The sequence below is a fragment of the Cervus canadensis genome, chromosome 23, assembly GCF_019320065.1.
Source record: "Cervus canadensis isolate Bull #8, Minnesota chromosome 23, ASM1932006v1, whole genome shotgun sequence".
NCBI lineage: Eukaryota > Metazoa > Chordata > Mammalia > Artiodactyla > Cervidae > Cervus > Cervus canadensis.
In genome coordinates, this window is record NC_057408.1 from 6,440,548 (window position 1) to 6,466,983 (window position 26,436).

At 43.4% G+C, this 26,436-nt stretch overlaps 1 pseudogene; it reads right to left on the bottom strand.

Annotated features, from left to right (window-relative positions):
- The window catches only part of LOC122425372, a 108,119-nt pseudogene extending 97,995 nt beyond the window's left edge, over window positions 1-10,124 (bottom strand).
- Window positions 10,125-26,436: the final 16,312 nt, after the last annotated feature.

Below are 26,436 nucleotides of genomic sequence, written 5' to 3' on the forward strand. Positions count from 1 at the left end.
GGAAACATCCAGTTGCAGTGGTGATAAAGTGAAGAAGAGAAAGCACAGGAGCTGTGTTAATAGAAAAGGAGATTGTCCATAAGTGATTGTCCTGTAAGTGATCTTATTATAGCCCCCAGATTTCTTTCATCTTCCTTGAGGCCACTCTATTTACCCCACCAACATCTCCCCCATGCTTCTGTGTGTGTTTTTTTAAATATTAATTAATTAATTCATTTTTAATTGTGGTAAAATACATACAACATAAAATTTACCATCTTAACCATTTTTAAGTGGACAGTTCAGTACCTTTACATTGGTGGGCAATCACAACCTTCATCCAACCCCAGAACTCTTTTCATCTTGCAAAACTGAACCTCTACACCCACTCCCTCTTTTCCTGGCCCCTGGTGACCACCATCCTATTTTCAGTCTCTGTGAATCTGATGCTGGTAGGTACCACATGTAAGTAGAGTCATACAGTATTTGTGTTTTGGGGACTGGCTTATTTCACTTCGTATAATGTCTTTAAGTTTTGTCCATGCTGTGGCACGTGTTAGATTTTCCTTCTTTTTTAAGGCTGAATGATAGTCCGTTGCATGTATGTACCACATTTTGTTTATCCGTTGATGGGCACTTAGGCTGCTCCATCTTTTGCCTATTGTGCATAATACTGCTGTAAAGGTGTGTATAACTATCTCTTTGAGACCTCATTTTCAGTTCTTCCGGGTGAATACCTAGAAGTGGAATTGCTGGATCCTGTAGCACGTCTGTGTTTCATTTTATGAGGAATGTGTGTGTATTTTGTCCTTGGTTTCTGTCCTGATATAGCCACACTGTCTCTGGCCAGTAACATACTTGGTGGCCAGTACAAGGCATGCCTGACTTATATTGTTTCTTTTTCTCCCTTAAGAGGCTTGTGCCGACACCATGGTGCACTTCTGCTTGTTCTTTTTTCTTTCCTGATCTGCTCAGAACTTAGCTAACCCCCTCCCCGCCCCTGCCCCGCACCCCGCCAAAGGCAGTCTCCTTAAGGCACTGTACACATTGTCTTTTCTGGATTCAATTCATTGAGTCATAGATTCCTAATTATGGCAGATAAATGAGTTTAAGACCATCAGTGATAACTTAAATATCAAGGGAATGAAAAGCTCTTTGCTTAAAGTGCATGTAGAAACTATAAATGATGAGAAAGTCAAGGTCATCAACCTCAAAAGCCTTTGGAATGCCCACCATCTCCTCCCACCCTCACAAAAGTTTCTAAAAGCTTCCCTTGCTTTCCAACCTGCCGTTAATTAATTCTCCTTTTCCTCAAACTTAAACACTGAAGATGATGAAAAAAGCCATTTCTTATTCTACTCTATTGTTTTTCTGAGCTGTTTCATTACTAGTTTAGAAACTTGTTTTCTACTATTTTTCCAGCAAATGTGCAGAATTTCAATTACCTTAAGATCCCTTCCAACCCTGGAATCCAATAATTTTGTATTATAGAATAAATGGGCCTTCTGAGGGATAACTTACAAACTTAACCATGGTTGATAAGATTTTTTTCTCTATGGGGAAATCTTCCTTGAGACTTGAATTCTAACCAAATGACTTCTAAATAAGTATTCAGAATATAATTCTTTTGTAAGTAGGACCATCCAAATTATAAACTCTTCTGGGTACTGAACTGTTTTACATACAATCATCTCTTCCAAAATGCCTACTAAGATGCCTTACACAAAGCTTGGTGGAGGCAGTGAAAAGGTTGGGAGACTCCACATTCTCTCTGGAAAATTCACATTTGGTGTTGCAGAGCCTGTGTCTTCTGTTTTGCAGCTGAGGTCAATTTCTACTTGCTTTGTCCTTTGTTAAGCCAGAAGCTGATGGTTTACAAAATATCTAATGCACCTCTTTTTATTTTTCTGCTCAAAACTATTCTTTAATTTTAATTTTATTTATATTGAAGTGTAGTTGATGTACAGTATTATGTAAGTAATAGGTGTGCGGGCATGCCTGCTGTTGGTTCAGTCGTATCTGACTCCTTGCAACCCTGTGGACTGCAGCCCGCTAGGCTCCTCTGTCCATGGGATTCTCCAGGCCAGAATACTGGAGTGGGTTGCCATGCCCTCCTCCAGGGAATCTTCCCGACCCGGGGATTGAACCCATGTCTCTTGTGTCTCCTGCACTGGCAGGCAGGTTCTTTACCAGTAGTGCCACTTGGGAAGCCCTAAGTAATAGGTATACGATATAGTGATTCACAATTTTAAAGGTTTAACTCCATTTATAAAAAATAGAAATCTTCTACAGTTCCATTTATAAAATGTATAAACTCAACTTATGAAATAGTATCTATATTCCTTGTGTTGTACAATATATCTTTGTAGCTTATTTTACACATATGTTTGTACCTCTTCATTCCCTATCCCTTTATTACCCCCCACCCCCACTTCCTTCTCCTCCCTGGTAACCACTAGTTTTTTCTCTATATCTGTGAGTCTATTTCTTTTTTTGTTAGAAACACTAGTTGTATTTTTCAGGTTTCACATATAACTGATATCATACAGTATTTGTCTTTCTCTGATTTATTTCACTTAGCATTATGCTTCCCAAGTCTGACTATGTTATTGCAAGCGGCAAAATTTTATTCTTTTTTATGGCTGAATAGTATGCCATTGTTTATATGTATGTGTGGCATGTTCATTTGCTCAGTTGTGTCTTACTCTTTGTAACTCCATGGACTGTAGCCCACCAGGCTCCTCTTCCATGGGGTTTTCCAGGCAAGAATACTGGAATGAGTTGCCATTTCCTTTTCCAGGGAATCTTCCTGACCCAGGGATTGAACCTGTGTGTCTCTTTTGTCTCCTGCCTTGGTCTCCTACCACGAGCGCCACCTGGGAAGTCTGTGTACATGTATACACCACTTATTTACCAATTCATCCATTGGATGGGCTTCCCTGGTAGATCAGTTGGTAAAGAATCCGCCTGCAATGCAGGAGACCCCAGTTTGAGTCCTGGTCTGGGAAGATCTGCTGGAGAAGGAATAGGCTACCCACTCCAGTATTCTTGGGCTTTCTTTGTGGCTCAGCTGGTAAAGAATCCACCTGCAATGCAGAAGACCTAGGTTCAATCCTTGGGTTGGGAAGATCCCCTGGAGAAGGGAAAGGCTACCCACTCCAGTGTTCTGGCCTGGATAATTCCATGGACTGTATAGTCCATGGGGTCACAAAGAGTCGGACTTGCACTTTCACTTTCTTTCCCACTGGACATTTAGGTTGCTTTTGTCTCTTGGCAATTATAAATAATGCTGCTGTGAACATTGGGGTGCACATATCTTTTTGAATTAATGTTTTTTTCAAGTATATATCCAGTAGTGAAACTGCTGGGTCATATGGTAGCTCTATTTTTCATTTTTTTGAGAAACCTCCGTACTATTTTTCACAATGGCTACATTAATTTACATTCCCACCAGCAGTGTACGACGAAGGTTCCCTTTTCTCCACATCCTCACTAACATTTGTTATTTGTGGTCTTTTCAACGATAGCCACTCTGACAGGTGTGAGGTGATATCTCGGTGTGGATTTGGCTTGCATTTCCCTGATGATTAGCAATGTTGAGCATCTTTTCCCCTTCCTGTTGGCCAACCAGAAGCAACTGATTTTAAATGCCTTTAGGTTTTAAAAAATTGTGAAATGTCAACCACACAGAAAAGTACAGATTTATATACCATATTTTGAGAACTATATACCATATATCCACCATTTACAATGAACAGACATTGACATTTTGCAATATTTGCTTCAGATAGCATTTTTCTTTGGGAAATAAAATATCACAGTTAAAAATCTCTCTACACTGACCCCTTTCCTTGTCCCTTCTTTCCTCTTTCCCTCACCAGAGAGAACCAACCTCCTTAAGTTGGCTTGTTTGATTTTCACCCATAATTTTATATTTTACGATATTTATATGCTTCCAAACAATGCAGTTATTGTTCCATGCATTGAAAGAGACAGCAGTAGTAAAATGAATAGTGAAAACTGTATACAGCCTTTGGTAATTTGCTATTGTTACTTAACATCAATTTTGAAATCTATCCATGTTGATGCATATGAATCTAACTCATGTACATTAACCATTGTATAGAATTCCATCCGATGAATAAACCGCAGTTGATTTTCCCTTTCCTTCTTGATGGCTAAGGTTTCCTAAGAAGCAGAACCTAAGACCAAAGCTTGCATGGAGACCAAAGCTTCTTAAGGAGTTTGGTCCCAAGGAAGCAGGAGTGAAGAAGGGCACTGAGTCAGGAAAGGTGGGGAAGCTGATGTGAGGATGCTGGCCACTGCCTCCCATCAGGGATGCTGATTGCTGAATTTTGCAGGACCCATCACATTATACAAACTTCTGTGTCTCAAGACAGTTTGTGGGGAGGGAGAAGAATTTAACCATCATATATCTCCCATTTACCAAATATTTGCCTCAGGTAGAGTGTCAGATTTAACAAATAAAAATATAAGACATCACTTAAAATTGAATTTCAGATAAACAACAAATAATTTTTTTTTAGCGTAAGTATATCCCATGTGAGATTTAGGACATACTTACGCTGAAACATTATTTGTTGTTTTTCTGAAATTCAAGTATTTCAGATAAAATATTATGTATTTTTTTCTGGCAACCCCAGCTTTACTGGGTGTTAACACCTTGTGTTTCCAGAGAGTGCCTATGGGAATGTCTGGTCCTGGCATGATAGCTTACACATCAGAGAATTATAAGCTTGTCATTGGAAGACAGCTTAAACGCCATCCAGAAGGGTAGTTCTCAGTATTTTTTTCTATTTCCATGCTTCTGGGGCTCATAACACAATTCCACTCATAGTAATGACTGATAATAATAATGAATGGCATCTCACTGGGGCATATGTGAGTATCAGATGAGAATCTGGTGCTAGAGGTATTTTGTGTGTGTGTGTGTGTGTTTGAGAGAGAATGAGTGAGCTTAGATCGGGCCAGTGTTGAAAGGCACATATGTTTTGAAAATATGTTTAGTCAATTCTAATCTATCCTCCAATGGTTGTGTAGCCCAGCCCCTCAACAAATCACTGATTCCCTTTAGGGAATCATGCAAGACTCGCTAAAGAAGTTACTGTTTGAGCTAAAATTTGGGGCTTGATTAGACATTAGTTATTTGAAAAGAAATGGAATCGAGGAAAGCATTTCAAGCTACGAGAACAGCCTTTTCAAAGCCCTCTAAGTGGGAAGGTGTAGTATGTGTGGGGAAACTGAAAGATGGTGAGACTGGCTGAAGGAAAGGAGGGGAGGGGTGGAGAGATATGTGGCTGGAGAGACAGGGGATGGCCCCTGCAGGGCTTAACGTGCCGTGCTAAAGATTGTGGACCTTATCCTAATGATGCTGAAAAATCATAAAATGATCTGCATGGAGGCAAGGCATGAACGAATCTCATTTTTCTTGCAAGGATGAGATTTGGAGAACAGATTTAAGGGGATATCATTAGATGATGAAAGTCTAGTGGGGATGTCGTATCAGATTGGATTAAGTCTTCATGGCAGTGAAGACTCAGAGAGGTAGATTGATTCAGAAGATCCCGAGCAGGTTGAATCAATGGGACTTAGTGCTTTGGCAGGGAAAGAGAGGTGTTCGTAAAGGATGTGTCTCACGTCTCTGGCTTGTGTGGCTGGAAGGTAAGTGGTGCCAATCATTGAGACAGAAAGCCCTGGAGCCAGATGGGTGTGGAATTAACGTGGACCTAGTTATTATGGTGTGCTTTTAAGACATCTGAATGGAGATGTGCAAGGCCACTCAATGTCTGGTTATGATGTTTTGGAGGAATGATTTGGGCTGAAGTTGGAGGTTGGTGATCCAACCCAGGGCCATGAACGAGGATGCCTTAGCATAGAGTGAAGGATAGAGAGAGACCAGACATCCAGGACTTAACAGGAACGTAACAGGAGCTAGTATTAATCTGATAAGCCAAGTTTTGATCAAATCTCCTGAAAGAAGAGATTTCTTTCACTGGCAACCAGTAGAGCCCTGCGGAGAAATGCTTTAATTGGAACGGACAACTTCTGTGGGAGAAATTTAAGTCATGTGACAGTTTGGGGAGGGTGTATTTGATCAGGCGGGTCCTCGTGGTGTCTCATACGTCACACTGGGATGGAAGCTACTTTCTGGTTCTACGACCGTGGTATCTATTCTGTTCCTGCACATGTTAGGTGTACTAGACAGAAGGTGAGCAGCGAGACACTTACAGCATTTAAACTGATGAATTTGTGAGACCAGCTAAACAGAGTACAGCTTTCTCTTTCATGAGAAAGATGCAAATAAGAGAAAAACAGGCAGATACAGGACTTTTTTGGTGGTAAAGAAACTCATAGAGGGTCTCCTGGCATCAGTATGACTCAGCACCATCTCCTACACCTTCTCTGTCTTCTTCTACAGCTTTAAACTGTGAGCCCTGAGGACAATCATGAGTGTCGTTTACTGTCACTTATTGAGTGTCTGTATGCAGGTCAAGAAGCAACAGTTAGAAGTGGACATGGAACAACAGATTGGTTCCAAATGAGGAAAGGAGTACATCAAGGCTGTATATTGTCACCCTGCTTATTTAACTTAAATGCAGAGTACGTCATGTGAAATGCCAGACTGGATGAAGCATAAGCTGGAATCAAGGTTGACAGGGGAAATATCAATAACCTCGGATATACAGATGACACCACCCTTATGGCAGAAAATGAAGAACTAAAGAGCCTCTTGATAAAAGAGAAAGAGGAGAGGAAAAAAGTTGGCTTAAAACTCAACATTCAAAAAACTAAGATCATGGCATCTGGTCCTATCACTTCATGGCAAATAGATGGGGAAACAATGGAAACAGTGACAGACTTTATTTTTTTGGCCTCCAAAATCACTGTAGATGGTGACTGCAGCCATGAAATTAAAAGATGCTTGCTCCTTGGAAAACAACTATGACCAACGTAGACAGCATATTAAAAAGCAGAGATGTTACTTTGTCAATAAAGGTCCATCTAGTCAAAGCAATGGTTTTTCCAGTAGTCATGTATGGATGTGAAAGTTGGACTATAAAGAAAGCTGAGTGCCGAAGAATTGATGCTTTTGAACTGTGGTGTTGGAGAAGACTCTTAAGAGTCCCTTGGACTGCAAGGAGATCCAACCAGTCCATCCTAAAGGAAATCAACCCTGAATATTCATTGGAAGGACCAATGCTAAAGCTGAAACTCCAATACTTTGGCCACCTGATGCAAAGAACTGACTCATTGGAAAAGATCCTGATGCTGGGAAAGATTGAAGGCAGGAGGAGAAGGGGACAACAGAGGATGAGATAGTTGTATGGCATTATCGATTTGATGGACATGAGTTTGAGCAAGTTCCTGGAGTTGGTGATGGACAGGGAAGCCTGGCGTGCTGCAGTCTATGGGGTTGCAGCGAGTTGGACACGACTGAGTGAATGAACTGACTGTTTGAGTGTCTTGGGGCTTCCCAGGTGGTGCTAGTGGTAAAGAACCCACCTGCCAATGCAGGAGTCATAAGAGATTCGGGTTTGACCCCTGGGTTGGGTAGATCCCCTGGAGGAAGGCATGACAACCCACTCCAGTATTCTTGCCTAGAGAATCCTATGGACAGAGGAGCCTGGTGGACTATAGTCCATAGCGTTGCACATAGAGTCAGACACAACTGAAGCGACTTAGCATGCATGCACTGAGGGTCTTCTATGTATCAGACACATGGAACCTCTATGGTGTAGATATTACTACACTCATTTCAAAAATAACCAAAAACAGAGGCTCAAAGTGCTTAGTAATTTGTGTAATGTCTCACATTGCTAGTAAGGGACAGCCTGGGGATTTGATTATAAGTCTCACTCTCAAACAATGCCATCTCCTATTCACTTTTCTCTTAAGTGCACAGCATGAAGAGGCCCTAAAGGTTAGAGGAGACTGAATTCTAAAACAAAGATTCCATTCTGTCCCCTAGCATTCACTTTGTAACGTAGGAAAGTGGACTCAGATGTTTTGGACTTCATTGGATGAAAGGGTTGTTAGGGAACTAGCCTTTCTTTAACTAGAAAATTCAATTAACTAGAACACTCCATTCCCCATATACTCCTGTTAATTGCTGTTTTACTGGTGCCACGGGGGAGAAGAAATGGGATTGCTCTGGGGAAAGAGAATGAGCAAATGCAAAGTCTGAGCATCCCACGGGTTTTTGAGGATAAATCATCTGGTTAAGATGGGAGCTCTTTCTTCATACTTGACATCTTTATTGACTTTGAATTAAAAGCAAATGCCACCCATGAGTTCTTCACATCAGAGTGGCATTGTTGGGAATGATCCCTGTGCCTCCTCTGGGTTTCAAGCTGCGTATTGGAAGCTTTTCTCGGTTCTGTTGGGCTGGTCAGCATTGTCATTATTTTTCCCCTGATGCCATTTTGGTTCCTAAGTCAGAGGGTTATTAATTTTTACTGCGCATTTAGACCTGAGAAATTCTGTGTAATTATGACCTCACTGTTTGAATAGCCTTCTTCTTAAGAGTGGAAAGAAAGAGGTAAAAAGGTCCAAACACTTCTAAGCCAGCCCTTCAAGTACACATGGGTTTTGTGCTTATCTGGTTATTTTCAAGCAGGGCTTTCCATGGGGAAAGAACAGTGGGAGTAAACACTCTTCCAGGGACCTGCCCAGGGGTGTCATTTCAGAGCAATTAGAAGTCCCAGGGTCTTGGATGTCACCAAATCTGAAGCTGCTCCAAGATGTAAACTGTCTAGTAGAGGGGAAAACATACCTGCTCTTCTGCCAGGCTGCATCTTCAGACTTGAGGAACAGAGGGTCCAATATGAACACCACTTACAGCAGTCCCGGCTGGGATTCTCTGTGCGTGTGCTGTGTGCCAGGCCCAGAGCTAAGGGAGCCGACATTTCTCCTTTCTCTTTTCCTTTTCACAGTAACCCTCTGGGATGGGTATTGTGTGGGTCGCTGCATATCCTCTGGACCCCACATCTTGCATCAGCTCTTATCTTAATGGTTGGTTCTGAGCAGGCTTCTGGCAACCCACTCCAATATTCTTGCCTGGAGAGTCCCTTGGACAGAGGAGCCTGGCAGGCTACAGTCCACAGGGTCTCAAAGAGTCGGACACAAACTGCAGCGACTTAGCACGCACATACGAGCAGGTGAGCGTTGTGTGGGCACAGACAGGGGCCTCTCCTGAGTCTCCCTACCTTTCTCTTCCCACCTTGAAGCTTCTCTGATACCTGGAGTTGGGAGGCGAAGCTCAACCCAGAAGAACAAGAGTCAGTGCTCATGTGACCGCCTTTGACCAACAGGGACGAGAGTGCCTAGACAAACGCTTCCTCCTTCTGTCTCCAGACAGACCCTTCAGAGACCTATTTCACAAGCCTCAGAAGGTGCTTTTGAATTGTGGTGCTAGAGAAGATGCTTGAGAGTCCCTTGGACAGTGAGGAGATCAAACCAGTCCATGCTAAAGGAAATCAGTCCTGAATATTCATTGGAAGGACTGATGCTGAAGCTGAAGCTCCAATACTTGGGCCACCTGATGGGAAGAACTGACTCATTGGGAAAGACCCTGATGCTGGGAAAGACTGAGGGGCAGGAGGAGAAGGAGGTGGCAGAGGATGAGACGGTTAGATAATATCACGGACTCAATGGACATGAGTTTGAGCAAACTCCAGGAGATGGTGAAGGACAGGGAAGCCGGGCGTGCTGCAGTCCACAGGGTCACAAAGAGTTAGAGACAACTGAGCGACTCAACAAGAGAAGGTCACAGTGGGCTGAGCACCGTCACCGTTACCCTGGCAGCTCAACCACGTCCCCGGTCTTGCTCTCCCGGGCCCTCACGCCTGCTCCCGTGAACACTGCGGGGAAGCCTCGTCTCAGGCTGTCCCCGGGGCTGTGGGGCAGTGGTGGGGACACAGGCTGGACGAGCACCGTGGGGATTCTCTAAAGCCGCTTGCCCCTCTCTGCTGCTGCTCCTGGAGCACCCGTTGGCAACTCTGTGCTCTCCAGCTCCTGACAGGAAGGGCTCATGATGGCTTTCTCATCATGGGAGCAATCCACTGTTGGCTTTTTACCCAAATGTTGCTGCTGCTGGTTCCATGGGGGGCCCGCAGAGCTGTCATCTTTGACCCTCAATTCAGAAATTTGCAAGCACTACCCTTTTCGAACACTCCCCCACTCCACCCCAGTTCCAGCCCCCATCCAGATATCTGACACAGGGGACTGTCTGAGTTGGGACTTCCTACAGCCAACTCTTAAACGGTGATCCTAAAATCACGTTTCATTGGATTTCTCGAGTGGTGCAGTGGATAGGAATCCACCCACCAATGCAGGGGACATGGGTTTGATCCCTGATCGGGGAAGGTTCCATACACAGCAGAGCAACTAACGCCTGAGCCACAAGTGCTGAGACTGCATGCCTAACGCCTGGGCTCCGCAACCAGGAGCCGCCCCCGTGAGCAGCCCGAGACGAAGAAGAGCCCCTGCTGGCCTCAACTAGAGAAGGCCAGAGGGCAGCAACAAAGACACAGTGCAGCCAAAAAAAAAAACAAACCAAAACCTTGTTTTGTTGCTTTTCACCTTTTATCTTTTTCACTGGGAATTGTGGGAATTCTGGAGAGACTCCTGGGTGGGCAGGTTTTGAGACCTGCCTGGGTCTGTGGTTTTAGCTGTGTCCTCTTCAGGGGGGATCTCAGCTCTAGTCTGCTCCTCCCAGCTTGGTCTACTCTCATCCCCACGTCACAGATTAGGAAACGGAGGCCTGGGGAGGCTTAGGGAAGTAACTTGCTCAGGGTCAGATAGGTTCCAGCTGGTCCCATTCATAACCAGGTTCCCCTTGCTCCGGCTCCCCTGTCGTAACCACTCTACCACACTGCCCTACACGGCCTTCCTCCAGGATGGGGCCTCTTGGGGAACTCCCCTTCCAAGAATGCCAGTAGAAGGCAGCTCCACTGAGACATCTGAGAAGGAATCTGAACCTGGAGACAAAAAACCCCTCGTGAAAACTTAGGAAGCTCCATATCTTGTTTGTTGTCTTTGTTGTCCCTTGTCTGTTGCAGCACAGCAGTTTAAAATTTTTTTTTTTTAAATTAATTAAAATAATTTGGCTCAAGGTTATGTTCCAGCCTGGATGGGAGGGGGTTTAGAGGGAGAATGGATACATGTGTATATATGGCTGAGTCCCTTCCCTGTTTCCCTGTAATTATGACAACATTGTTAATCAGCTATACCCCGGTACAAAATGTTTTTGGTGTAAGAAAAATAAAAATAAAAAATTTTTTATTATTGAAGTATAATTGCTCTCGGTTCAGCTCAGTTCAATCACTCAGTCGTGTCCAACTCTTTGCAACGCCATGGACTACAGCACGCCAGGTTTTCCTGTCCACCACCAACTCCCAGAGCTTACTCAAACTCATGTCCGTCCTGTCGATGATGCCATCCAACCACCTCATCCTCTGTCGTCCCCTTCTCCTGCCTTCAATCTTTCCCAGCATCAGGGTCTTTTTCAATGAGTCAGTTCTTTGCATCAGGTGGCCAAAGTATTGGAGTTTCAGCTTTAGCATTGGTCCTTCCAATGAATATTCAGGGTTGATTTCCTTTAGGATGGACTGGTTGGATCTCCTTGCAGTCCAAGGGACTCTTAAGAGTCTTCTCCAACACCACAGTTCAAAAGCATCAGTTCTTTGGTGCTCAGCTTTCGTTATGGTCCAGCTCTCACATCCATGCATGACCACTGGAAAAACCACAGCCTTGATCAGACGGACCTTTCTTGGCAAAGTAAGGCTTCGCAGTGTTGTATTAGGGTCTGCTGCACAGCAAAGCGAATCAGCTGCATGTGGGCATCTGTCCTCACCCTCTCAGGCCTCCCTCCCACACCCCCTCCCTCATCCCACCCGCCCAGGTCATCACAGAGCATCGAGCTGAGCTCCCTGTGCTATAAGCACAGAAGTTGAGTGACATCCTTACCGTGAGAAGGGCTTGTGCGCTTGTCCATGGGGGCAGGAGAGGCAGGTGCCTCCTGGAGCTCGGACCCTGGGAGAAGAAGGGGAGTTGAGTGGGCGGGCCGGGGGCCACAGGCAGCGGGAAGGAAGGCAGGAGTGGACGTGCGCCTGCAACTCCAGGGAAGAGAGGCCGAGGGGCAGCTCCGGGCCTGAGCAGCGGGCCTGGGTTGTGGTGGTCAAAGTCCAGCGTGGGCAGGACTGGCTTCATGGGCTGTGACCGGTGCTCAGTTTTACACTGTGCCATCACAGTGTTAAAATTCTGAACAATTTCTGAACAAACCCTGCATTTTAATTTTGTATGGGACCCTGAAGACTATGTAGCAGATGCAGAGAGCATGGTTTCCTAACAGGTCTTTTATCTCATGGAGCCCATCAGAGGCCCCCTACTGATGGGATTTCACAAGAACTAAAAAGGGCTGTTTGCTTCAAAGCACCTTTCTAGTTTCCTTTTGCTTGGGAAGCAAAAGGAGTTAAGGATTAAAGTGCAAATTCCCCAAGGAAAGAGAGCGGTGGTTTAAATGCCTGTTAAAATTTAAAGAGCCAAATGCAGCTGCTTGCTTGGGAGCAGGTTTCAACCAGGGTGGGGAGAGAGACTGCTCAACCGTACCTGGAGCTTAAGGTGGGGTTGATGGGGGCTGGGACACAGTAGCATCCACCCAAGAAAACCATCCCAAGGGGACGGGATGCTTCTGTTGAAGACTCCTTTGAATATCATGACTTCCCAGGTGGCACAAGCGGTAAATGAACCTGCTTGCTAATTCAGGAGACCGAAGAGACATGGGTTTGATACCTGGGTGGGGAAGATCCCTTGCAGGAGGGCATGGCAACCCACTCCAGTATTCTTGCTTGGAGAATCCCATAGATAGAGCTTTTCTGAGAGCCCCTCTTGGATGCAACTGAATTAAATTAAAATTTATTCCCCAAATTTCTCTTACATTGGCCTTGGCCATCTTTTGTGTAATGGAAATAGTAGAGAACTCAAAGGGTAGAAGTGAGGATTAAATCAGCCAACATGCAGGAAACTCCAGACATGCGCTGAACACGGGCCATGTCTGCGGCCAGGGTCCATTTCCGTTCTCTTACAACACTGAGTGTGCTTTGAGTTCCAGGTGACTGAAAGGGCTCATGCATTTATCTGGGCAATTTGGGTCAATGCCTACTGTTGAGGGTCAAGGTCTAGCATTTTCCATGGTGGTGATGATATTTCTAGTGGCTCTTTTGTGGTCTTAAAGGCACAGCTCTCAATTACAACTTTGTTCCAGCTGAGCAGGAGATTTTTTTTTTTTTTTCAGGTTGTGAGTGTTCCTGAAGGGCCTTCATAAACTCCCATAGAAACTATGGCTTGACTCTTAAAAGATTCATTTGCTTTAATTTACCTACATGAGTCCATATGAGCTACTTGAGTATTGTTCTGGGGGGATCCATCTATGTCATACTGGATTTTTATTGGGGCCTCTGGGTGTGTGTGTGTGTGCATGTGGGCACACACGGGTCAACTCTGTTCTTCCTGTTTAAACATAATTTGTTATTTGGATGTACTCAAAGGAAAAAAATAATAAACTTCATATTTTATTTTTCACCAGCAAATGTACTTCCAGGCGTGTTCTCCTTTAGTTTGCTCACTGTTTATAATGTTCTCTGGCAGTAATGATTTGATGAAAGACATGTAGCTTAAGAAAAACGGTGCTTCACTCTGGTGGTGGTTTAGTCACCAAGTTGTGTCCGACTTTTGCAATCCCATGGACTGTAGCCTGCCAGGCTCCTCTGTCTATGGGATTCTCCAGGTGAGAATATTGGAGTGGGTTGCCATTTCCTTTTCGTGAGGGTCTTCCTGACCCAGGAGTTGAACCCAGGTCTCCTGCATTGCAGGCAGATTCTTTACCAGCTGAGATACGAGGGAAGCGCGATTTAGTGGTCAGAGAAGGTGTTTTTGGCTAGTATAAGTGTTTAGTCTCAGCTTACACCAGTTTACACCAGGCTAGAATTTATAGATTATGTGAATTAAAAATGAAAACCAAACTCAAACAAAATAGAAATCATTCCAATTATTCAAGCTCTTATTTTTCCTTTAAAAATTGTACAAGTAATTCATATTTGTTGTTAGAATATTAGAGGGTGAAAATTAGCAAAAAATAAGATAGAAAATCTCTGGTAATGTCTTCCTGCCTCTCAACTCTGCTTCAGTCTTGAGGAGAGAAGAACCTGGTGGGCTATAGTCCATGGGATTGCAGAGTCAGATGCAACCTGGTAGTTTTATTTTTAATTTTTTGATGAGCCTCTACCAATTTACATTCCCACCAACAGTGTATAAGGATTGTCTTTTCTCTACGTTCTTGTCAATACTTGTTTCTTTTTTTGTTTTTGTTTTGATATTAGTCTTTTTAACAAATGAGAATGATATCTCATTGTGGTTTTGATTTGCATTTCCCTGATGGTTAGTGATATAGAGCATCTTTTCACATGTCTGTTAGCCACTTGTACATATTCTTTGGAAAAGTGTTTATTCAAGTCTTTTGCTCAATTTTTGAATTTTTTCTGTTTCTTTTTTTTTTTTTGCTATTGAGCTATAGGAGTTCCTTATATATTTTGGATATTAACCTCTTATCTGATGTTTTGAAAATATTTTCTTCCACAATTGTGGAAAGGTGTTGAATTTTTTTTTTTTTTTGAAAGGTGTTGGATTTTGATGAAAGATTTTTTCTGCATCTGTTGAAATGACCATGCAATTTTATCCTTCATTCTGCTAATGTATTGTATCACATTTATTGATTTTGGGATATTGAACCATTTTTGCACCCCAGGGATTAATTCCACTTTGTCATACTGGACGTTTCTTTTAGTGTGCTGTTGAATTTGGTTTGCTAATATTTTGTTGAGGATTCTTGCATCTATGTTCACTGGGATATTGGCCTACAGTTTTCTTATGATGTATTTGTCTGGCTTTGGCATCAGGGTGATGCTGGCCTTATAAAATGAATTTGGAAGTGTTTCCTCTTCTATACTTTGAGAAAAGTTTAAGCAGGTATTATTGGTATTAATTATTTAAATGTTTGATACAATTCCCCTGTGAAACCGTTTGGTCCTGGGGTTTTCTTTATCGGGAGATTTTTGATTACTGATTCAATCTCCAAACTTGTCATTGTTCAAGCTTTCTGTTTCTTCTTAGTAGGTCATATGTTTCTGAAATTAATGCACTTCATCTAGGTTGTTCAATTTGTTGATGTATAATTGTTCACAATTGTCTCATGATCTTCACTTCTGTGGCATCAGTTGTAATACCTTCTCTTCCATTTCTCGTTTTATTTGAGTCTTCTTTCTTTTTCTCTTCATTTCTCTTTTTCTCTTCTCTTTCTTCATAGTCTGGATAAGGGTTTGTAAATTTTGTTTATCTTTTCAAAAACCAACTCTTAGTTTCATTGATTTTTTTTCTATTGTCTTTTTATTTTCTAGTTATTTTTGCTCTGATCCTTATTATTCCTTTCCTTCTGGTAACTCTGGATTTAGTTTGCTCTTCTTTATCTAGTTCCTTTAGGTATAAAGTTAGATTGTTTCACTGAGATCCTTATCCTTTTTTAATGTAGGCCCTTATAGCTATAAACTTTTCACTTAGCACTGCTTTTGCGGAGTCTCATAAGTTTTGATCTGTTGTGTTTTCATTTTTGTCTGCCTCAAGGTAGTTTTAAAATCCTCTTTTGATCTTTTCATCTGGCCCAATATTTGCTTAAGAGTGTGCTGTTTAATTTCCCTATGTTTATAAATTTTCCCATTTTCCTTATGTTACTGATTTCTAGTTTTAATCCATAGTGGTTGGAAGAGATATTTGGCATCCTTTCATCCTTTTAAAATTTGTTGAGTCTTGTTTCATAATACAGCGTGTGATCTGTCCTGGAGAATGTCCTGTGTGTGCTTGAGAGGAATGTGTGTCCTGGCAGGGTCATGCCAGTTGCTGAGATGTGTGAGCTGCTTTCTTTGCTCTTAGCTGCCCCTGCACAACCTGGCCATGCTGATTCCCTCAGGGAAACGGGTGCGATGAGACCAAGGCGGGCCTCTTGGGCAGCACCGTTACAGGCTGTGGAGGTCGAAATTGTGAGCCCATGGGGCTTGTCTTGATCCTGAGTAGTGCTGGCTTATGTGCCAAGTCACTTCGGTTGTGTCTGACTCTCCGTGGCCCTATGGACTGTAGCCCGCCAGGCTCCTCTGTCTGCGGGATTCTCCAGGCAAGAACACTGGAGTGGGTTGCCATGCCCTCCTTCAGGGTATCTTCCTGACCCAGGGACTGAACCCGCGTCTCATGTCTCTTGCGTTGGCAGGCAAGTTCCTTACCACTAATGCTGGCTCAGGGGATACATAATGCAGGTAAAGAGCAGCTGCTCTTTTTGTTCACTTCATTGCAGCTGTATTTGGATTTTGTGCTCTGCTGGGATGCTGAACCTCTCAGTTGGACTCCAGAGCTCTCATAAAGTTGTTTTCATCTGGGGATGGTGGTTAGATTAGTGTTTCTGTGGAAAGGATGAGGCTTGGAAATTTTTTTTTTCCCTTTAAAAGATATTTATTTATTTTTGGGAGCTTCCCTCATAGCTCAGTTGGTAAAGAAACTACCTGCAATGCAGGAGACCCAGGTTCGATTCCTCGACCAGGAAGGTCGTCTGGAGAAGGAAATGGCAACCCACTCCAGTATTCTAACCTGGAGAACCCCATAGACAGAGGAGCCTGGCAGGTTACAGTCCATGGGATTGCAAGAGTCAGACACACTTAGCAACTAAACAACCACCAGAGTGAAGCACTGTTTTTCTTAAGTCTTTCATCAAGTTATTAGTGCCAGAGAACATTTTCATCTGTGGATGATGGTTACAATTAGTGTTTCTGTGGAAAGGATGAAGCTTGGAATTTTTTTTTTTTTACTTTAAAAAATATTTATTTATTTTTCATTGGAAGATAATTACTTTACAATATTGTGTTGGTTTCTGCCATATATCAGCATGAATCAGCCATAAGTATAGGTATGTCCCTCCCTCTTGAATCTTCCTCCCACCTCCTACCCCATCCCACCCCTCTAGGTTATGAGAGAGCCTTGGATTTGAACTCCCTGCATCATGCAGTAAATTTCCACTGGCTGCCTATTTGACATGTGGTGATGTACATATTTCAATGCTACTCTCTCAAATCATCGCACCCTCTCCTTCCCCCACTGTGCCCTCAAGTCTGTTCTCTATGTCTGTGACTCTTTTGCTGCCCTGCAAATAGGTTCATCAATACCATCTTTCTGGATGCCATATATATGTGTTAATATATGATATTTGTCTCTGTCTGCCTTACTTTGCTCTGTATAATAGGCTCTAGGTTCATCCACCTCTTGAGAATAGAGTCAAATGAATTCCCTTTTGTGGCCGAGTAATATTCCGTGGTGTATATGCACCACAACTTCTTATCCTTCCATCTGTCGATGGACATCTAGGTTGCTTCCATGTCCAGGCTATTGTAAATCGGGTGCATGAGTCTTTCCTCCATCTTGCTCTGACTGTCTTTTCTCATTCAAGTTGAGAGCTTCCCTGTTCGCAGGACGATGAGTGACTTTCAGCTGAAGTTTGGACATTTGGGATCCTGCGTTATGAGACTCTGGATCTTGCTTAGTCTTCTGTTGCAGCAGGGTTTTGGACATTGCTCTACAGGGAAAGAGGAGCCCTGCTCATTACTGCCAGGTGCGGTTCGAGTCCAGCGTCCCCACCGGCTCTTGATATCTAGAGTGAGATGCTTCTTGTTACTGCCGGCTGGGGCAGGAATTCAAGGTCCCCACTCAGCCTTCTGGTTTCATCCTCGCTGAGAGGGTCAGAAGTGTCTCGTAACTGCAGTTTTTCATGTCCTCCAAAGATACTGTGGTGGGATAACTCATTACCACTCATTACAACTTTCTGTTAGGTCATTTCTGACTCCACACAAGTGGGAGGGAAGGGGGAACTTGTGTCCATCACGTTGGGGTGGAAGTCTAGACTCTCCACTTGGCCTCTGCTGGCAGGGGTGGGGCTGCAGCTTTTTCTGGGGTGTTTAATAAGAGAAGATAGGTTATTGTCTCAGAGTTTCTGACTTGTTAGGCTGCCCTTTTCCTGGTTCTTTGGCTAGACCAAGCCGGCTCTTGTTCTGAGTATTCTGTCTGTACTCATCGGCCTTTCTGAGTTGCAGGCTTCTTCATCACCACCCAGTCTGAAATTCATGTGGCAAAAAAACCTGGGGAACTCATCTTTGGGTCTTAAAGTTCCTAGCTAGCCTGTCTTCCTCGCTCCATCTTTCAGAGACTTCCTACCTTTGTTTTATATATAATGTCCAGAGTTTTTAGCTATATTCAAGGGGAGGAACAGTGAATGTATGTCTGCTCCATCTTTACAGAGGCAGAGATCTCTTTACTGGTGTTAATATGTATTTGTATATATATCACATTATAAAAATATATGTATATCATATTAACATATAAAGAGTGTTTACTTTTTGGGAGTCAGTTTTTTTTAAATATAAAATTAATATATATTTTAGTGCTTTTATTGTTTTATCTTTTACATGTAAAACTTTAAGCCAGTGTTTATCAAAGTATAGCTTACAGATCTCAGTCTCTGGGCACCCCCTAAGAACTGAATCAGAATCCCTGGGAGTCTCTCTTTATGCCAAATTCTCCAGGTGACTAAATATATGTCAACATTTGAGATCTATAGTTTTTATCTTTTTAGAAAATTTTTTTGATGTAAGCTGTGAGGCAGGAATCTCACCTATTTCTTTCCCCTAAGAGCTTAGCCAATTGTCTTAAAACTGTTTATTAAATTGCCCTCCTTCCTTCACTGATTTAAAATGCCACCATGATAAAATATTAAATTTATCTATAAATACAAATATAAATATAAACATTTGGGTCTGTTTCCAGATTTTCCATTCTGCTTCATTGATCTGTCTGACCATTCTGGCGCCAGTAACTTACGTTTTTAAATTGCTGTAACTTGAGTCTATGTAGACTTCTGAATGTCGCCCTGCACCGGCCTCTAAAAGCCTTGGAAGAAGCCACTTGCCAGGAGAGAATTAGATGACTCATCTGTGAAAATACTTTATAAATTGCAAGGATCTCTGGCCTCTCAACCCACCCCTGACACCAGCACTTCCTAAAACACTGATCTCATCCTGTCCCTTCTTGACTCCAGAACCTTAGTCATAAGATGAAGCTCATTATCCTGACATCCAGGGCCCTTCCTCTGCAAACTAGTCTCCATCTACCTTTTCAAAACCACCTCCGCTTGCCTACAATTTAATCCTATTCCCCTACCCAGGTTAATTTACTATCTGTTTTCCAGATGTGCCTGACACATTTCTTGCCTTGTTCTTCTGGCTCTCCCCGCTCTTGAAGTGTGTCCTTCAAGACCAAACTCCCTTCCAGAAAGCTTTTTATCTGAATTTTCCAGCTTACCTGACCTCTCTCTGCACTCTCTTTACACTTAACACATGTTGACCTGTGACAGCTCTCGTCTGGTGAGATGACTGTTACTTATGCTTCCTGGAGGATATATATCATCTCAGCCAGTGACGCTGTCTTATCCTCCCTTACAGAGGCTTTGCCTTTGTCTGTGTCTGTCCCCGTGTCTCCCTAGCGAAATGTGATGCATACAGTGGACATTCACTCAGTCAGCGTTTCCCACCCGGGTAGTACCAGACCTCAGAGGAAGTACGTGATTGACTCGCGTAGGTCAAACCCAGGAGGAGGACTGATCCCCTTGTTTTGCCTCTTCTCAGGGGACTGTTCTGTTCGGAGCAGAGTCACAGGCTCTGAAGCCCCGTGTTCTCAGCCATCACTGAGAACTTTATATTAACGAGCGAGGCGATGATCTCGTGGGACGTGATGATCCTGTGAAGAGCTGTAGAAACCCATGACTGTCTTCCTTAGATCCTGGCAAATATCTCTGTGCGGCTCAGCATGGTCTCTACTGGACAGAGAAAAAGATGTTTTAGAGATGTTATCACCGTCTGCCCTGCCCATCACCCAGCACAGGGAATTGACCCATGAGGCCTCAGTAGCCATTAAAAAATTTTTTTTAATAAAAGGTTTTTTTTTTTGTTTTTAAATCACTTGCTCCAATGCTTCTGTGGCCACTGCTGACTGGACTGATCAAAGAGTGTGCAGTGATGATTGGGGCCAGTCTGGTTCTTACTCTGATCACTGGAACTCGGAAATACGTAGGATCCTAGCCAGTTGGGTGTTGGTGCTGCAGCTGACAGATCCTACAAGCAGAGTGAGTGCCAGGTGGCTGGGATGGCAAAGAGGAACTGAAATATGGAGAATGGGAATAAAAAGGAGAATGGGCCAGGAAAGGTTTCAGGCAGAGGGATGGCAAGAATACCTGGCCCTGGAACTACACTGAGTCTGGAAGCAGTCTTTATCTGAGCTCTCCTGAGCTAATCCCCCACACTGCCCACCCCCCAACACTGGGTCTCCTTTGTTCCCATCTTGGAATCTTCATGAGATCATTTGAGCCTAATGATAAACCCTGTGTTTCGTACCTTTTTTGGACTAAGCTTCAGGGAGAGGTGAGGCTCTGCTTCTTTCAACCAAATTAGCCTGGATAGGACAGATGACAGTGAAGTCAGTGCTTCCCAGATGTTTTTCTGTCTGGGAAGAATATACAGTATATTTAAACTATAACAAGAGTCATGTAAGTTAGAAGAGCTGGATGCTCCCAACAAGATTTTAAGTCTTTAAAACATTTTATCGTGAACAATTTCAAACATACAGAAAAGTGGAAAGAATAATAGAATAAACATTATCCATCTGCCATGCAGACTCAACCACTATTAACACTTTTTTTTCAAATTTGCTTCATCTCTTGTTTTATCATTGCTGAAACATTTTAAAGTAAATTATGGATAATATAGCACATCACCTTAAAGACTTCAGCATCCATCTCCGAAAGGGGGCGTTTTCCTGCATAGCTACAATGCCATTATCATATATAATCAGATTGACATTGCTTTCTTACTATCACTAATAACCTGTCTGTATTGAAATGCTCATGGTTGTCCTTACATTGTCTTTTATAGATGTTTTCGAGCCAGGATACAAACAACGATGACACTGCATTGGATTGTTATGCCCTTCTGGTCTCTCCACGCAGAACAGTTCATTCCTCTATCTTTTCTTTTTTAATGGAGAAATTAGGTCATGTATTTTGTAGAATGTCCTACATTCTAGATTTGTCTGATGGTTTCCACTTATTAACAGTATTGTTTCTCCAGTTTCTCTCTTCCCTTGCATTTCTCCACAAAACAAGGTAACTTTAAAGGCTAGGTTGGAGTCAAGTTAGACCTTTTTGGAGACAGTACCTCACAGGTGATGATGCTATGTGCTTTGCATCACATCGCATCAGAAAGCACAGTATACTTGGCTGACTGCCCCGCTGTGAGTGACGTCACACTGGTTACTCTGTAAAGATGGTGACAGCCAGATCTCTCCACTGAAAGGGAAGACAGACACTCCCCTTTGTGGTTAGCAAGTAAGTTATGCGTGATACTGATCGGTTTCCATTAACCTTTCCCCTCATAATCTTGGTAATCAGTGTTGATCCTTTCCTGAATGGGTAAATTTTCTCACCACCTGGTTCTTTCTGACAATAGGTCAGGTTACAAAGGGGGATTGAAAAGAGGAGACACAAATCTCCTTTACTGGAGGTCACTGTACATGTTACTGTTTATTTATTTATTTAGCTGTGCTGGGTTTTAGCTGTCATGTGCAAACTCTTAGCTGCTGCCTGTGGGATCAAATTCCCTGGCCAGGGTTCAAACCCTGGGCCCCTGCATTGGGAGTACAGGGTCTTAGCCCCTGAACCTCCAGGGAAGTCCCCCATGTTACTGTTAATATGGATGGAGTTACTGTTACCTACTGCAGCCTAGTAAACCCCGCCAAGGTATCGTGACTTAAAACAACAGTGATTATGGTCTCTGTGGGTCAGGGATTTGGGGAAGTGATGGTTGGGGGCTTCTTGCTTGGGATATTTCAGGTGATTGTCCTCAGGCAGGGCAGGAGCTGGAAAAGCATAAACTTGCAATATATCAGGAGGCTGGCCAGACGTCCCTCCCTCTTCATGTGGTCTCTGCATGAGCTGGTTGGGTTTCCTCACAGCATGGTGGCCACAGGATGGTAGGACTACTTTACACGGTGGCTCAAAATTCCAACATGGTTCCAGCAAATGAAGTGAAAGTGGCATCATCTTTTGTAACTTAGCCTTGGAGGTCACATAGCTTCATAAACATATTAGTAGACCAACCATTGGCCCCAGACTCAAGGGGAAAGGTCATGGATCCCACTTCTCTATGTTAAGAGTGTCAAAAAATTTGTAGACATGTTTTAAAGCCACCTCATGCTTTTTAAGAAGTATATGTAGAAAGTACATTGAGGAAGTTTTTTTTTTTTATCTTTTTATTTTTTTTTTATCTTTTTAGAAAAGATATCTTTATCTTTAGATAAAAAAAAAAAAAGATATCTTTAGAAAAGACATCTACCTTGACTAATTTTTGTCTTTTTTTGGGAAAAAAGAATACAAATCAATGAGAAAACTTTTCAATGGAACAGTGAAAAATAAGACAAACAAACAAAAAGAAAACCAATAAAAGGATGAAATATGTAGATGTGCAAGGCACCTGGACTGATTCAAGTTCCTTCCATTAAGTACCAAACTCACTTGCTGGCAGTGAAGATGAAACATGAAGGATTTGGTCTTTATAGCTCTAGCTGTTTAGTAAAAAGAAGTTTAGAAATCTATCTGAAGAGTCACTTTTCCCCTTGACACAGATTCTGGGAAGACTTGATTAATCACATCCTTTCATCAGAGCCATTGAGAAACAAGAATCATTGATGCCTGGCTTTTGTTGCTCTAAAGAGAGGGAGATGCTCTTTAAGTGGACACTTGTGATATCACTTCTTTAAGGAAACAGAGAGATAAATACTAATACTAGCTTTGGCAACCCACTCCAGTACTCTTGCCTGGAAAATCTCATGGGCGGAGGAGCCTAGTAGGCTGCAGTCCATGGGGTCGTGAAGAGTCGGATATGACTGAGTGACTTCACTTTCACTTTTCACTTTCATGCATTGGAGAAGGAAATGGCAACCCACTCCAGTGTTCCTGCCTGGAGAATCCCAGGGACGGCAGAATCTGGGGGGCTGACATCTATGGGGTCGCACTGAGTCAGTCGGACACGACTGAAGCGACTTAGCAGCAGCAGCTTTTCACTTGTTTCCACGGAGAACACAGATATACTGTAGTTTGTTGCTTTCTGAAGTTCTGATAGCGTCTGCCCCAGGGAAGCCACGGTAATGAATTTTTAACTCTGGCTGCTGCACAATCGTGGGGGCGGGGACACTTTTTGAAAACCCTGATGCCTAGGCTATTCCTCAGAACAATTGAATAAAGTCTCTGGGGTTGGTCCCCAGTCGGTCATCAGTATTTTTTTTCCCGTTCCCCATGTGATTCCAATGTGCAGTCTGCACGGAGAACCATCGCTTTTGAGCTGAGCTTGGCAAACTTCTCCTGCAAATGGCCACATAAACAAACACTTCTGGTTTTTCGGGAAGCACTGTTTCTGTTGCAACCATTTGCGTCTGCAGCAGGAAAGCAGTCACAGACAATATGTCATGAAAGGGTGTGGCTGTGTTCCAAGAGAGAGGCGATTTACAAAAACAAACGGTGATGGATTGCGGCATGGGCCCTGGTTTGCAACCTCTGGTTTAGAGGATTGGTTGGTTTACAGTTCTCAGGAGCAGCATCTTTGTACGTGGTGCCCTAGATGTGCAGATGTGAAACATGGGATACTTTTTTCAGCTATCGTGGCCAACATGGGCAGTTTAAGTGGCAGTCTGAGCTGTTCTTCAGTATCTGTTTTTCAAAAGGAAAGAGGTTCATTCACAAACTTATATACTTGCTTGCCTGGGCATCCCCACCTTCCAGCTCCCCTCTCACCCCACTCTTTTGTCCTCAGGACACAGATCTCTGGAGCTAGGGTGACCCTAGGGATCCCTCCTTCCCTGCTCCCTCTAGGAGGGCTGAGGTTGCTGATGTTGCTACATCTGGGGCCAGAAGGGCAGAATCAGAGCTCGGGCCCTGCCCCCTGGTCTAGAGATTCACTCTGTAACAGAGCAGGACCCTATGGGGGCTTCCTCAGACAGGCCTCCCCCATATCATCTGCTTTAGCTCCTCTCAAGTACCTGGATAACAGAGTTCGATAGAAATTTCCGAGCTGTTTTGCAGATGTGAGAGTGCTTAGTCGCTCAGTCACGTCTGACTCTTTGTGACCCCGTGGACTGTTGCTCTCCAGGCTCCTCTGTCCATGGGATTCACCAGGTAAGAATATACAGGAGTGGGTTGCCATTTCCTTCTCCAGGGGATCTTTCCCACCCAGGGATTGAAGCTGGATCTCCTGCATTTCAGGCAGGTGTGAAAACCCCTCATCAAGTGGAAGAGGTGAACTATTCGATTACCTTGAGCACATAACCCCAGGTCTCCTGGAGCCTAAGGACTGATAAATTTAACCCCTGTGACACCACCCTTTTTCCTCACCGTCTGCCAGTCAGAGAATCAGTTTGTGCACAAACTGATCACAGAGCTGAGACATCTCTCTCTCACCTGACTTTTAAAAATGTTTTTCCAAAAGCTTTCAGGGAGCTTGAGGCTTTTTAGGGCATGAACCCTCTTCTTGCATAGCCTTGCAATAAAAGTGTCTCTGCCCTAAGCTCCAATGTTTCAGCTTGTTTGGCCTCACTGTGTGTTGAGTCCAAACAAACTTACATTAACAACGCCCACTTTCCAACTTCCTCAAATGTGCCCGCTAAGCTTCTGCCCCTCTGCCTCTTTAGAGTACTCACTGCCGTGAATCTTGGACCTCGGCATGGGCTTAATTTGTTTCCAAGCACTGCAAATTGTTTGAGGCCGGGGTAAGCCATTGTTCTGTGTTCTCCACCCCTGCCTTCCAAGTACTGTGTCTCCCCCATGTCTCACGGTCAGCAACACTTCCTCTACACCCAGCCCAAAACTTAAGCCCCTTAACTTCTGCATCCTTACGTCCCTTAACTTCTCTGCTGGTTAAGGCTCAGCAATCCTTCTTGCCCCAAACCTGACCTCAAAACCTCTGCCACTGGAGCTCAGAGGCCCTATTCTTTCTTGGCCTTATTTGCAGGCCTCTGCATATTTTGGCCACCTGATGTGAAGAGCCGACTGATTGGAAAAGACCCTGATGCTGGGGAAGATTGAGGGCAGGAGGAGAAGGGGACGACAGAGGATGAGATGGTTGGATGGCATCACCGACTCAAAGGACATGAGTTTGAGTACGCTCTGGGAGATGGTGAAGGACAGGGAAGGCTGGTGTGCTGCAGTCCACGGGGTCACAAACAGTTGGACACGACTGAATGACTGAACAATAACTCTAGTCTTTTGGGCTTCGCAGGTAGCACTAGTGGTAAAAAATTAGCCTTCCAAAGCAAGATACACAAGAGACGTGAGTTTGATCCCTGGGTTGGGAAGCTCCCCTGGAGGAGGAAAAGGTAACCCACTCCAGTATTCTTGCCTGGAAAATTCCATGGGCAGAGGAGCCTGGTGGGCCCCAGTCCTTGGGGTCACAAAGAGTTAGACATGACATGAGTGGTCTTTTGGCATCATTTAAAAGACTGTCCACACTGTGTTATTATCAGTGCTGTCTTAATCCTGAGCTGCTTTCCATCTGTGTCATCTTTTGAGTAATCTCATCCGCTCTCATGATTGTGGATTCCAAAAATATAATATTTACACAATTGTCCTGTCTTTGTCTGGTATAACTGTAGTTGCCCACTAGCTAAAACAGTCAATTTAAAATTCTTGTTGGATGTCAAAAAACTTAGCAAAGAATGCTTGTTTACACTTTGATTGCATTTACTAAATAACTGAATGCTGGATTTATCATCCTTCTTTGCCCTTATACCATTTTCCTTTAATTATGTCGTGTGAATAAATTTCTAGTTGTATGAGGTAAAGGAATTATTAAATGGAAAGGTAGGGAAATTTGGGAGATCTGATTTCTTTTGGTCTTAATTACTGACTGTATTCAATGTCTGGATAATTTGATTCTGAGATAATTCTTGTGAAGTAAATATTGTATATATTCCTGTATAAAAAGGCTCATTAGGAACAATCAAATAGAATTTCTCAACAGTTAAACCAGCTTTAAGTGTTAAAACAATTATTTCCTGTCTCGTAGGATTTTGGTAAAACTGAAAGTGAATGTGAAGTTGCTCAGTCGTGTCTGACTTTTTGTGACCCCATGGACTGTAACCCACCAGGCTTCTCTGTCCATGGGATTTTCCAGGCAAGAGTACTGGAGTGGGTTGCCATTCCTTCTCCAGGGGATCTTCCCGACCCAGGGATCGAACCAGGTCTCCCGCACTGCA